Genomic DNA, 12,770 nt, shown 5'->3' on the forward strand with positions numbered 1-12,770 from the left:
TTTATTTATTTAGTGTTTTCAGTAGCACCTTTATGCAGAATACTGATTTGTAAAATGAATATTTTATGTGTTGTTAGCACTGTAAACTTGTTGTTAATTTCAGCATGTAAGTGGGCTTAAACTGGTGTATTGAGTGTAGCATATTTTGTTGTACTAATGAATATTCCATTAATATAATCAGGCAGAATGCAGGATGTGAATAGAGATGAGTGAATGTCTTGTTTTTTTCTACCTCTGAGTCCAGTTGTGCAAACTTTTCTATGTGTAAACAATCTCTTCAAATTAATTTGGAAATACTTGTTTTAGTGAGGCACTCTCACAGGGTTTTACATTGCAGAGATGTATTTTTTTAGGGAAATTACCTTTACTTTCATAAATAATACTGCACTATCTTCTGGACTTCATGCTGAGGGAGAGTGTTTTGCTGGATTTTTGAGTAGTAGCTGAAGAAAATAGTAAATAAGCCTTTTAATAGAATACACTGTTGTTATCAAATAATGAAGTGTAACAATTAAATTTTGATCTAGCAGGAAATGGAATTTTGTATTTGGCTGAGCATGTTATTAAATTTAAGTATTAGTGTTGAATTTCAGCTATCCTCCAACTGAATCTCAGTTTAATAGGCTTATTTCTTGAATTATTTACTATGACAAAATGATGCTTCTCTGAATAATATTACTGGTTTATTGAACTTGAAAATATTTTGATTGAAGTTTGGTGCATTTTAATCCGTATGGACTATGCAGTCACTTATATGGTGCTTCCATGATCTTCTGCTAAAAGGAATCATCTTAATAATTGGAGAATAGGTTAAATTTGTTTCCTTTAATGGAGTTCATTTTTTTCCTCTGAACACTTTGAACACATCTGTCTATAGGAAAAAGAAAGGTGTCTCTGAAAAGCAATGACTTTGCCATCCATAAGGTGAAAACCAAATGTCAGAGATCCCAAAGACACAAGATTTCTTCAAGAGAAATCCTGGAACACTCTGAATTCTATGGGATAGTATTATTGATATAGAAATATATATGGGATTACAGGAATGGGAAAATTTTCTTTATTAGCTCCACCAATATATTTTGTACTTCTTTAGAATCTGAATACCAACATTTTTAGTAAATTAGTCTCTTTATAGTTGAATGGTCAAGCATGGTGTATCTCTCCTTTTATAAAAATCCTACCATAATTGCAAATTTCTCATCTCTTCTATCAGCATGCATTTGTCAAATATTTAGAGTAAGTTAGACCAGTTATTTGAAGCCCCTTCCTAAAATGTTGTTAGAATGTCACCATAATGATCTCAGAGAAAAATCTTACCTTGTATACCGTGAACCTACCTGACTTTAAACAATATAGAGAAGGGAAATTCTACTGATGGTACAAAGAAGTCAGGAGAAAGTGAGCTTATTCCCATGCAAAGCCATTTTGTGCATGTAATATATATTCTGATGGAAGTGACTTTATTAGGTGCATCTCCAGTTATCACCTGTATATGAATTTGTAAAGATTGTAAGAGCACAATACAGGAGAGTATAGACTCAGCTAAATATTTGTTACATGGCTTTAGGTTTTAACATTGAGGTGTACTCGGGCATTAAATGTGGTAGGGGAATAAGCAGACTGGATATATTCCTTTAACTTTATCCTGAAAAGCAAGAAGTTTTAATTCACTGCTCCCTTAAAATTTCAGGCTAACCACTCCCTTAATTCACTCTGAAATTGGTTACGCTTCTTCACTGTTGAAGCAAATCATATGTAGAATTGTAACTGATAACAGAAAATGGGATTCTCTATCATCATCCACTAGCAAAATTATTTCTATATTTGCTCATTGGAGGTAAACCTACTTTTGTGCTGTGCAAAGTTTAGGAAAAAAGGGAATTTGTTCTAAGGTCAAAATTGCTTCTTTTATTATATCTGACCTTTAGAACTTCATCTTAGATGCTGAAATTACTCTTACAGTCTTCCTCTATTTAGCATAGGATTAATAATGAAGAAGAAAAAACATCTAATTAAAATCACCAAGTAGATGTAGCAATCACAAATTTAATTAACTTCTAATAAAAATGTGAAAATTTGCTTAAGAAGCCTACTAAAAGAGAATATTCATATGTTTTTGTGCTAGAAAATGTAGCCCTCTTCAAATTTATAGTACAGTCATCTGCTCACTAAGCAAAACAATTGTTTATGTCTTCTGTTTCTAAGAAATTTCACTAATCAATTAAAAAAGTGAATCCTCAGGAAGCAAAGTGTGGGCAGTAGCGAGGAGAAGGCCAATATGGGCGAGCTCAAGCTTTCTTGTGAATACCACCAAGGCTTTTGTAACTATTCATAGTGATCTTCCCTGGCAATGGTAGGAAATTGATACATATTTAGACAGTGGTTTTCTGTACCTAAATTAACCCGATCTGGTTGTTATGGTATATAATGCCCCATAAAGGTTAAGTAACATCAAAATTTAAATAAAAAAAGTAAAAAACAGATTTAAAAGGATAGACTTTGAAAATTAAATAATTTAAAAGCACTGAAAGAGGTTCACCATTCAGAGAAGTTCAGGACATAGCTGTTAAAATATATCTGTATCCACTTATGGTTCAAATATGTTTATAGACCAACTTGCAGTGTTTTCAGATACCCTAAATTAAAATATTATTGCAGTTTGATACACAAATTTTTATCTTTAAATCTAATTCTGACTCTTTAGCTACCTGCAAGTTTGAAAATAATCATTTATTACTGTTGCAGATCAGAAGTTTTGTGTGGTAGGACTTAGACACAAATGCCTTCTCTTAGATCCCATTTTTGCTGTTAGTAGGGAGCTTTTGCTGCCTGGCTGGACTCTACTGGGTGGGGAAAAAAAAGCTCAAATATATATTCTGAATTTTTGTTACAGTATTTTGACACACTGGTTGTTTTCCTCTCTGTTTAAGAAGCTTCAATGGGATGCTCCCACCCTGGGTTTCCAGGCTGAGATCCTATCACAGGAATGCTCCTGGGGCACTCTTCTGTCTCATGAGCTGAGTTATATCCTCTGTGGTCTGCGGATATAAAAATAATGAAGTGATGATCACACACCAACCAGGCTGCTGCACATTTGAACTCAGACAATGTGAGAACAGTTGATGAAATTTTAGCACCGTTCAGTACAAATCCAGAGTCTGGTTCTTGTTTGGTACCAGACCTGAAGGGTACTTGGAACCTGATCTCTGTTCCAACCTGATTCTGCAAAATAGTCTGCAAAAATAATGACTTGTACAGTTAACCCACCCTCTGACTGAGTAAAATTCCTTCAGTACAGAATGAACCTTTAAACTTCCTGTACCATGGCAACGAAATGTGCCGTTTATGGTGGACTGGAAGTTTGGTATTTGTGCTTTGACTTTGAAGAAAGTATTTTCTTAACGTAATTTATACTTTCAGCTTCATTGAAAATGCTTGTCAAATGAGAAATCTATTCCTATCTTAATTATTCTCCTGACACACAAATTAATTGGAAGTGAGGTTTTAAAATTTCAATAATACGAATTTCACATGTAATGCCTGACTTTTGAGTTCTTCATGATAGTCTCCATGCATTCCATTCAACTTTTCAATTCTGTTTATTTCTTCTATGCCCTGAGCCAGACTGACCTTTGGATTTGTCAGGTTGTATTACATGTAGCGTCCATAGGAAGAAATGGTAAAAGTTAAATTGGTACCAGACACGCTAGCCACAAAAACAAATTCTAAAGTGCACTAACAAAATCCTGAAATTACTTACATGTATCATGTTGAGATATTACACAATTTTAGAAATATTCTTGTCTCAGATACATACTGGAAAATATAAAATCTATGTAAGAAAAGGTTTTGTCTTGCATAAAATAAATTTTGATTGTCCGACCATAGATGTAATGTATACATAATGGTAAATTCACAGGTAAAAGTTACCAGGAATGGAGAAAAGAACTTAAAGATTTCCACCAAGTGATGAGAGTAGGATAAAACACAGAATTAAAAATCCAAAGAGGAATTGTGAATGGGAAAATGATTGTTACTGATATCATGAGGTTGCTCACCCATTTTAGGATACCTTCTCCCAGTTTCAGAATGCATGTGTACAGAAGTTTTTCAGTGCATCAAGATCAACTCAGGAAATTCAGAATTCATATGGTGTATAGAATTTGTGAAAAATGTAATACAAAATGAATATACTTCCTGTAATTTGCACAGAAAATATCTATTATTGATTTTTCTGGTTCCGTCTATCAGACTAAGTGTTCCCCACTCCAGATCTTTTTTCATTCCATGCTACATTAAAAACAAATACTTTTCAGTCTTCTGTTGAGAACATTCACGTTGAAATGTTCAATAACCACATACATCATATTAAGAAAATACCATCCAACATAGTCAACAAAATACTTTTATCCTACCTTATGTCACAGTATATTGTTAGGTTAATTCTGTATTTTTTTTCTGGCATGTAATATCCAGTAGGTTGATAGATATCATAAATATAGCATGAATTATGTTGACATCATCATTTCCATTGTGATGGCCTCTGATTTCCCAGCACTCATTGCTTTTTAGAGATTATTGCAGCACTTTCCTCATCAAATATGATGAACTTTGAGTATGTTGTATCATACACGTTAGTACAAAATTATAATTTTTCTTTTTTTTCCTCATGCTTCAATTTTCACAACTGTAGAAAACATACAATAAAGAAAAAATTGCCAAGTAAGCGGGACACCAGCAAACAAAACTTAGTTTCTCAGTTTTATAAGTATGGCGTATTACAGAGTAACACTGGGCAGAATGCTGGAATACCTATTGTCAAAGCCTATTTTGTTTCAAAATATTTTGCAAAGATTAAACATCCAGATCAAGGCATATCATGTTATACATCAGAATTTGTCCTCTTCCCTTCCCTTTGGGAAAAATTTTTGCCCATTTTTCTCTTTTCTCAATTTTCTTTCTATGTCTTAGAGCGCAAAGCATTTTGCTCTTCCTCTCTTGGATAATGATATTATATGAAAATTTGTCCTGGTAACTTACAAGAGAGTTTGCTTGGTTGTAAATTTATAAACTGATTTTACAATAACTAATCTAGGACTGTGTTTCTCTTTTCTCTGTGATTAGGTGGGTACTATCACAAAGGTATGTCTTAAATGTGATGTAGGCATTTTTAAGTTTGTTCTATTTTGCCTGCTTCATCCTTTTACATTTTTTCTACTTTTTAAAGATCTTTTATATATAGTTCTAATTTAATCCTGTAGTGGTTTTAATAGTGATTTAGAATATATCCAGACATACAATATCTATTTATTCAATATTCTAAATAATCACCTTCATTCTAGATTTTTGCATTCAAAAAAGGATTTTTTAATATTTGTCCTTATTCTTAGACATAATGTCTAAGAGTTATCAAAAAATAGCTGTTGGTATCTCTCTTATTACAGCCATGGAATACTTGTTTTAAAATAAAACTAAAAATAAGTAAAAACATTTAGCAGTATGATATATAAGCTAGTATTATCTGTGGAAGTGTTAATTTGCTTGCAGTTGGGTTCAGATGATACACGGAGTACTAGCTATGGAAAAAGTTGAAATATCTGTCATTCAGGTAATTAGAGGGTTTAATTTCAAAATCAAAACTAGACAAGAAAAACTGCAACTCTCTTTCTCTTTCCAGTATGCTCAAATCACAATTTTATATTGCTACCACTTACTATTATTCCTTCTCAAAAAGTGACTTCATATATTTGTGCCTGGTATGACTGACACCTGCAAGGTTTGTAGTTTGGTGTTTTGTGTTCAATATACCTTCTTTTTTCTTTTCTCTGTACATCCTTCTGTGGCCTTTTATTATGTGGATGTTCATCCTGCACTTACAGATCTTTCTGAAAGTTGAGAAAAATAGAACAGTGCCCAAATACTATTAATGCATGTGTGAAAAATGTCAATTATCTTAGGTGTACAGAAGTGTTTCTCTAATTCTTGTATTGGTTTATCATGTATTTTAACATCTAGCCATTTTGTCACTGTCCCTTAATGCTATGCACAGTTTGGAGCTCAAACTTGTATGTCTGTAGAAGTGAAAAGAAATATGAATAGATTGAAGTTAATAAATACAAGGAAAAAGAGACTGGAAGAATTAGCAACTTGTATTTGATCTAAAATTGTGTTATTTGAATTCACATTTGCTTTCTTGTGAAACAAACTTCTGTTCCTGAACACATGAATACTACTGATTTTATGTATGCTGTCAATATATATCTAGGAGATGTGCTGCCACTCTCTAATCCACAATGGCTGAGTGAAAAACAGACTTCTGATTTTCAGCACCATTGCTCTTGTTACAGAAAAGTTATCTTTGGGATTTCCCAAAGGGCATTATAAGATTAGTTTCCTTGTTATAAACTATCAGACTCCTTCATGTGCATTCTGCTGTTAAATAATAGTTTGTACACTAATTAAGATAAACCACATAACAAAACCCCACTGACACCATAACAATTAATAAAACAAAGCATCAGTTGTTGGAATGTATTTTATGGTACAAAGGTACCATAAAGGAACGTATTTTATGGTACTTGATAGTACAAAGGTAATAATGACCATGTACAATACTGAGTACAAATGCAAGTCCTAGTTCTGCATTGATTTTTGAGGACTTAACCCCCAATTTTCTCATTATATAAAATAAAATGCCCATAACTTTCTCATGGTATAAACAAAAAACTTTTAACATTTTTATAGAACTCCCTGTATAAGTTAAGTATTTGCAACTGTTCTTTTCTAAACTCTTCTTTTTAATGTTTGTTTTGTTTTTCTCAGAGAATGATTGATGCTACATAATAGAACATGCATCAGTATCCAATAAGTAATTACATTTTGTTTCTCAAAATCTTTTTCACTACATGGTTGCTTAGGTAATTGATTGTTGCTTATTTTAGAGAAGGCATTTCCAATTTCTAAACTGATAATTTTAGTAACTGTGGAAGTGCATTTAGAAGCTTTTTCTTTCTTCTTTCTTTTCTTTTTTTTTTTTTCCAGTGTTGGTTTGCTGGCTTAGATTGATTATTAGGAGATGATATGGCTGGATTTTTTTTCCTAAATGTGGATTCTTTTCCTAGAAATTCTTGATTGTTTCCTGACTTTTTTAGTCCCCAGCTGTATGTGATAACCTGAGGGAATGGTCAATAGCACATAGGTGAGGAGGCTGCTTTGGAGGAGTCAAACCCTGTACGTGGTATAAAGGTGCTCACACAAGGGTAGAGCCTTTCTCATTGTCCAAGTGGCCATATTGGCTGGAGCTTCTCTTCAGGAAAAGGCAGCAGTGTATGAGGTCATGTATCAAAGATTTTTGAGTGGGTTTTGGTTTTATGCACATAGAGGAATTAATCTGTGTGATGTTCCGTGTAGTATTTAGGGCACTGTAAATGCTGTGTTGTAGGAACTTTCTAAAGGATGTGTATACACGTGTCTCCAGACAATCATTTTTGAATATGTAGTGGAAGTCAGCAATGGAATGCAAGTTTTCCAGAAAGTGGGTATGTTATCTCTATGTTTTATGCACAGTGTAGACCTAGGGGTGTAATTAGATAGAATACTCCTTCTAAAGTGAATTAAGAAGAGATGCCTATACCAGCAAGTTGATTCATGGAACGACTAGAACAGTCTTTCTTTCAGAACTGTCTTTGTGAAATAGGAACTGAAATTTCAGTTAAAATATTTCTGCCAATATTGCCTTGTTGTTTGCTGAAGAAATTATTTAATTGGGTGGTGTTGTTTCTGTGGTTTTGGTGGGCTTAGCTGGGAGAAGGAGTTCACCTTTGATTTCTTTTTAGTTCCAAAAAAATATATATACTAGTAGAAATCTCTAACATTTCTTTTTTGGGTTGAAGGATTTAATATTTCCTTGTTTAATTGACTGTTACTGCTTTGTAGAAATTGTGAGATGTGTTCTGTGTCACAGTGAAGTCAGAAGTACTTTGCAGTCTGTCTTGTCCCTAAAAATAGATATGCAATTCTGTCAAGTAAAAAATCTTCTTGCAGTGGTTGTTGTTGATGTATTAAAGTGGTGTTCACTAAAAATATATAGATTAATTAATCTATAAGAATTAATTTTTTTATTATTTTAAAACCCAATGTAAAATTCTGGCATTTTTTACTGTATGAAAAGAGTGAAAAACTTGTAGTCATCTATGAGCATACGTGCACCTGCACAGATGTTTGCACAAATGACCCGAAGGAATGGCCTGAAATTGTGTCAGGAGAGGTTTAGATTGGATATTAGGAAAAAATTCCCTATGGAAAGGGTTGTTAGGGATTGGGCTGCCCAGGGAAGTGGTGAAGTCACCTAAGTGACTCAAAAAATGTGTTCAAGACTTTCAAAAAGAGCTCAAAAAACATGTGCACGTCATTTGGGGAAATGGTTTAGCAATAAACCAGGCAGTGCTGCCTTGCATGTCAGACTTGGTGATTTTTAGAGGCCTTTTCCAAATTTAACAATTCCATGTTTCTGTTTCATGGTTTTGAGGACTAGAATCCTGCTTTCTGTGTATATGGGGTTAGCAGCAGTTGTTCTGGAAGGATAGTGCACATGGGTAGGTAATAATACATGTTTATGGTGCCGAGTAGGGATTTGAGTTTAATCTATTTTCTGAACTTTGAAAATATCTCCTAAAAATAATACAGTGGGAAAATAAAGTGAAGAGAGTGTGAGGCAAGGGGCAGGAGGGGTTTCAGAAGTAGTAAACTTACTAGAATCAATTTCCTGAGTTTACAGTTCTCATGAGATCATTCTGTGCTCCAACATCAAGTGTTGGATGGAGTGTGTGGGGAGAGGGAGATTTTCATGGTGAGGGAAGAGGAGTAAGTTGTTTACTTGGGCTTTTTTTAACAAACAAAACTTTGACAAGTCTTGTGATTCTAGGAGAGTTGACTGTGACTATAATGATTCATTCTTGTCTGTCATTTTAGACTGTCATGTGCTACACTTTTAAAATAGGATGTAAAAGCGCATGACTACTGTCCCAGAGGGCGTCTCACAAAGATGTGCATAGTATTTTTTGAGCCCATCTCAATGAAAAATTTATTTTTTAGCTAAATTAATATTGATATGCTGATTCATGTTTATGCTCTGAGCTCTTTCTGCATTATTGATTTATGTATGGTTGGCATACTATATATCAAATATTTCAAGGAAAGCTTGTAAATTTGTTGAACTATAATTGAATATAGTACAGATGGGATCATACCATTATTTCCTGATGGTGAGTTATAAGAATCCAATTTTAAAACTTTTATAGTTATACATAAGAGTTAGTTCATTATTCTAAATTATTGTTATTGTGCTCCCATAATGTCCCAGAAAGTGAAGGAACTTAACAGGTGTTAATTGAGTTTCCAAATCATCAGTGGAGAAATTTACTGTTTTTAATACCAGGTTAGTTTGTAATGAAACACTTAAGCTCTGCTCTACAGAGAAAGGACTTCTACACAGATATTAATTGTTTGACTTCATAAATGGACAGTCATTCTTGTGAAGTTAATTGGCTTCATAATCTTGTTTTAGTGAATGAAACTCGTACACAGATTTCTTTAGTTTCTGGGAAAACTTCATAATGAAATAAAGAGGGATTTTCATAATGAATTTGAGAAAAACAAATATGTCTGGACTCTTCATCCAGACTTTTTACTGCTTTCTTCTCTTGGCATCAACAAGTAACTAAAACATAATTCAAAACAATACTAACCAAAAGTTATAATTGTACTTAAAATAGCTAGAAATATTCAGTACTTCAGTAGGATTCTTGAATCTGATGTTTTTTCAAATGCTAGTGAAAAGCGTTGAATTTAGGGATATAAGAAAAGCTGCAAAGGGTCAGTCTCAAATTCTATTTTTGCTTGTTTCTTACCTCTGGTAGGAGTCTAGTAGGTTGGAAGCTTTGGGAGAGAAGTATATATAGAAATGGAAATGTAGTGGTACATCTCACTTATATGCACTTTTTATGCCTCTTAGACATAAAAACAACAGACTGTAGCCAGAAGATGGTCAATACAAGAAATAGGTTCCTTTTTTGGGAAAAAAAAATATCTCAACTTTTGATACGTCTTAATGGTTTAGGTCTTATAGTCTTAATGGTCTAAACCATCTTAATGGTTTAGGTCTTATCCAACCACACTTGGATATGTGTGTTCACTAAGCTATATTATGTTTGTTATTCTATGTAGAAATAGTTCTTTTTCTTAATGTGCCAATAATGCACATGTGAAAATCTGAGAACAGGAGTGATGATAATTGTTAAAAAGTCCACATCCTCTCTGGGTGCATGGGAATACATATTTATACAATATCAATCTACAGTCCTGGAGTTTTTCTGCCATTAATCCTTGTGCTGATTTTTTTTTTAATACACCCTGCATTACTGCTAAGAAGAAAAAAAGAGGAAAAATAAGTTGGCCAATTGTTTTAGCTCAAAACAGACTGTAGGCTATGAATTTGGATAGACAAGATAACAATTCTTCTCCTAAATGTAGGTTAAAGCCCTTCAGACCAGAACTCTGATGAACCAGAACTAATACCCACAATGGCTAATTCGATATGTACAGGTCATACAGTAGATGTAACAGCTGTGTAGTGTATGCTTCACTGACCAGCATATGCTGCTATTTTAAAGGAAAAGAGGAATCTTAGGACTTGGCACTTGAAGAAAAAAATTGCATTTCTGTGACATTTTATTGCAGAAAGTCTCCTGTATTTCATAAGCTCTGTTTGATCAGTACTGTGTAAATTGTCTTAACAGATTCAAAACTCTTACTAAATATAGTCTAGCAAAGTTGCATGTAATTATCAGAGTCATTGAACTGGAGGGTTATTTACAGCTATGTTGTGTTTCTTCAGCCTTTATCACTGCACTTCTGATGATAGCAGTCACCTGCAGAAATGCCACCAAATATCAAACATACTGTTTAAGTGGTACTGATCATTTAAATGTGTAAATTCCTAATTTCCACATAAAATAGAATTAAAGATGTATTCCAGACTCTTTTAAAACTTCTGTTCACAAGAACTATGGTTTTCAGTCTTGTGCACTTTCAGAGTACTTCACTGATTTGGCATCTGTATTTTAATCCTTACTTTTCAGGAATTTCATGTCTGATTTTAGTGAAGTCTGTAGTAAATAAATGTCTAACTTGAGTATATGTCAGAATGTATGTAGTTTATTTAAACTTCATTTTACCCTTAGAGTTTAGTTTAATTCTGTCAAATAACAAATCCAATCAGAGGCAGCATCAAGCTTCAGCAGTAAGTTTTCCTCCAGTGCAACTACAAGAATTTCTGTAAGGAGGGAACTTTCAAAGAGAATCAGACCCACTGGGTACCTTTTCCACACTTCTTCTCAGTGTGTTGGTTCTTGGGAATTCATTAATGTGCAGAAATTCACTCTAGACATAGTTGAAAACTAGCAGTGAATGTTACAATCTATTGATAATTGACTTTCTGCAATAAATACTCAGAAAGCCTACTGCTATACTATTTGGGCCTGACTTACCCTTGTATAATCCCAATGAAATCACTGCACTGAAGTCTATATTTATTTTGGCTAACAGTATTTATTCCTGAAAACATCTTATCCCTTTTAAGTTAACACTTAAAAAAAACCCAAAAAGGCAAACATAAAGTGACTAGGGCACTGTTATTTATTTTCATTTTAAAAACACTAATAGGTTACCTTTTTAATTTAGCACTAAACTCAGGTATACTCTAATATAAATCAAACTTAAACCATCAGCAAAAGTAAGATAACTCTGACCCTATAAGCATGAACTAGTAATCAGTTGCTTTTTGTAATCATCTGCTAATCCTTGATATATAGTGGCATATTTGTTCAGGTTTATGCTTGTACCAGTTTCTCTACCTGCAATTGCTCTGGTAATTCTGTTTCTTCTTCTACACCACTATTGCCACTAGGAAGAATAAGATTCATAGATTATGCTGATTTTCTTTCAATATGCTTTCTGTTTTCAGGACATTTGTACAGTTAATAAAAGTTACCATGTGTTTACTGATTTCTCAGTATCCTTGGAAGTGGTACAACAGTAAATCTGTTTTGCCTTATATTTCAGTCCAAGGGATAATGGAAGTTTTTAATAATTATTAGGACCTGAGAATAAGCTTCCTTTAAAATGAAATGGGCCTTCTGCAACTGGGAAATGGGTAGGAGAATCAAAAATGAAATATACCTTCTGTAGGCAAAATGTGCAGATGTGTCATGTGAAGCTGTTATATAACCTGAAGAGTCAGGGAGGAGATGTTTATTCAGCTCAGTGAGCAAGTACTGGAGTGAGGTTCAAAACTTTAGGACACTAAATTAAACATCATCAGTGCCAGGAAGGAACGAGCTACAGCTTTCACATACAGCTATGGTGATGTCTTCATGCAACTAGGAAGAAGAAAAAAGCATAGGAAAATTCTTCTAGGACTAAAACTTTTTTTTCCTGTTCTCATGAGCTTTGCTAGTAGGTTGTTCTGTGCTGCTGTGAAAGCATGCCATGCTTATTTACGAAGAAGAACTAATGATATGAACTCCATTTTACTTAGAAGTTGAAAGGATTTGAAAGAGCACTCTCTCCTCTGTAGGTGTCAACATGTAGATATTAAAATAATGCATCAAAATTTAAATAATGCCAAAAAAATGTGGTAAAAAGTAATAAGCTCTGAGCTGCTGAAGTTATTATCTTGGAAATAAGTTTCTAGTGACACCCTATACATGATT

The 12,770-nt window shown here is 33.5% G+C and overlaps 1 protein-coding gene across 1 annotated transcript in view; it reads left to right on the plus strand.

The window, feature by feature from the left end:
• Positions 1-12,770, plus strand: part of ADGRA1 (adhesion G protein-coupled receptor A1) — a 252,358-nt gene that overhangs the window by 142,455 nt on the left and 97,133 nt on the right. The gene's annotated exons all lie outside the window — the stretch shown is intronic.

The sequence above is a fragment of the Agelaius phoeniceus genome, chromosome 9, assembly GCF_051311805.1.
Source record: "Agelaius phoeniceus isolate bAgePho1 chromosome 9, bAgePho1.hap1, whole genome shotgun sequence".
NCBI classification, from domain to species: domain Eukaryota; kingdom Metazoa; phylum Chordata; class Aves; order Passeriformes; family Icteridae; genus Agelaius; species Agelaius phoeniceus.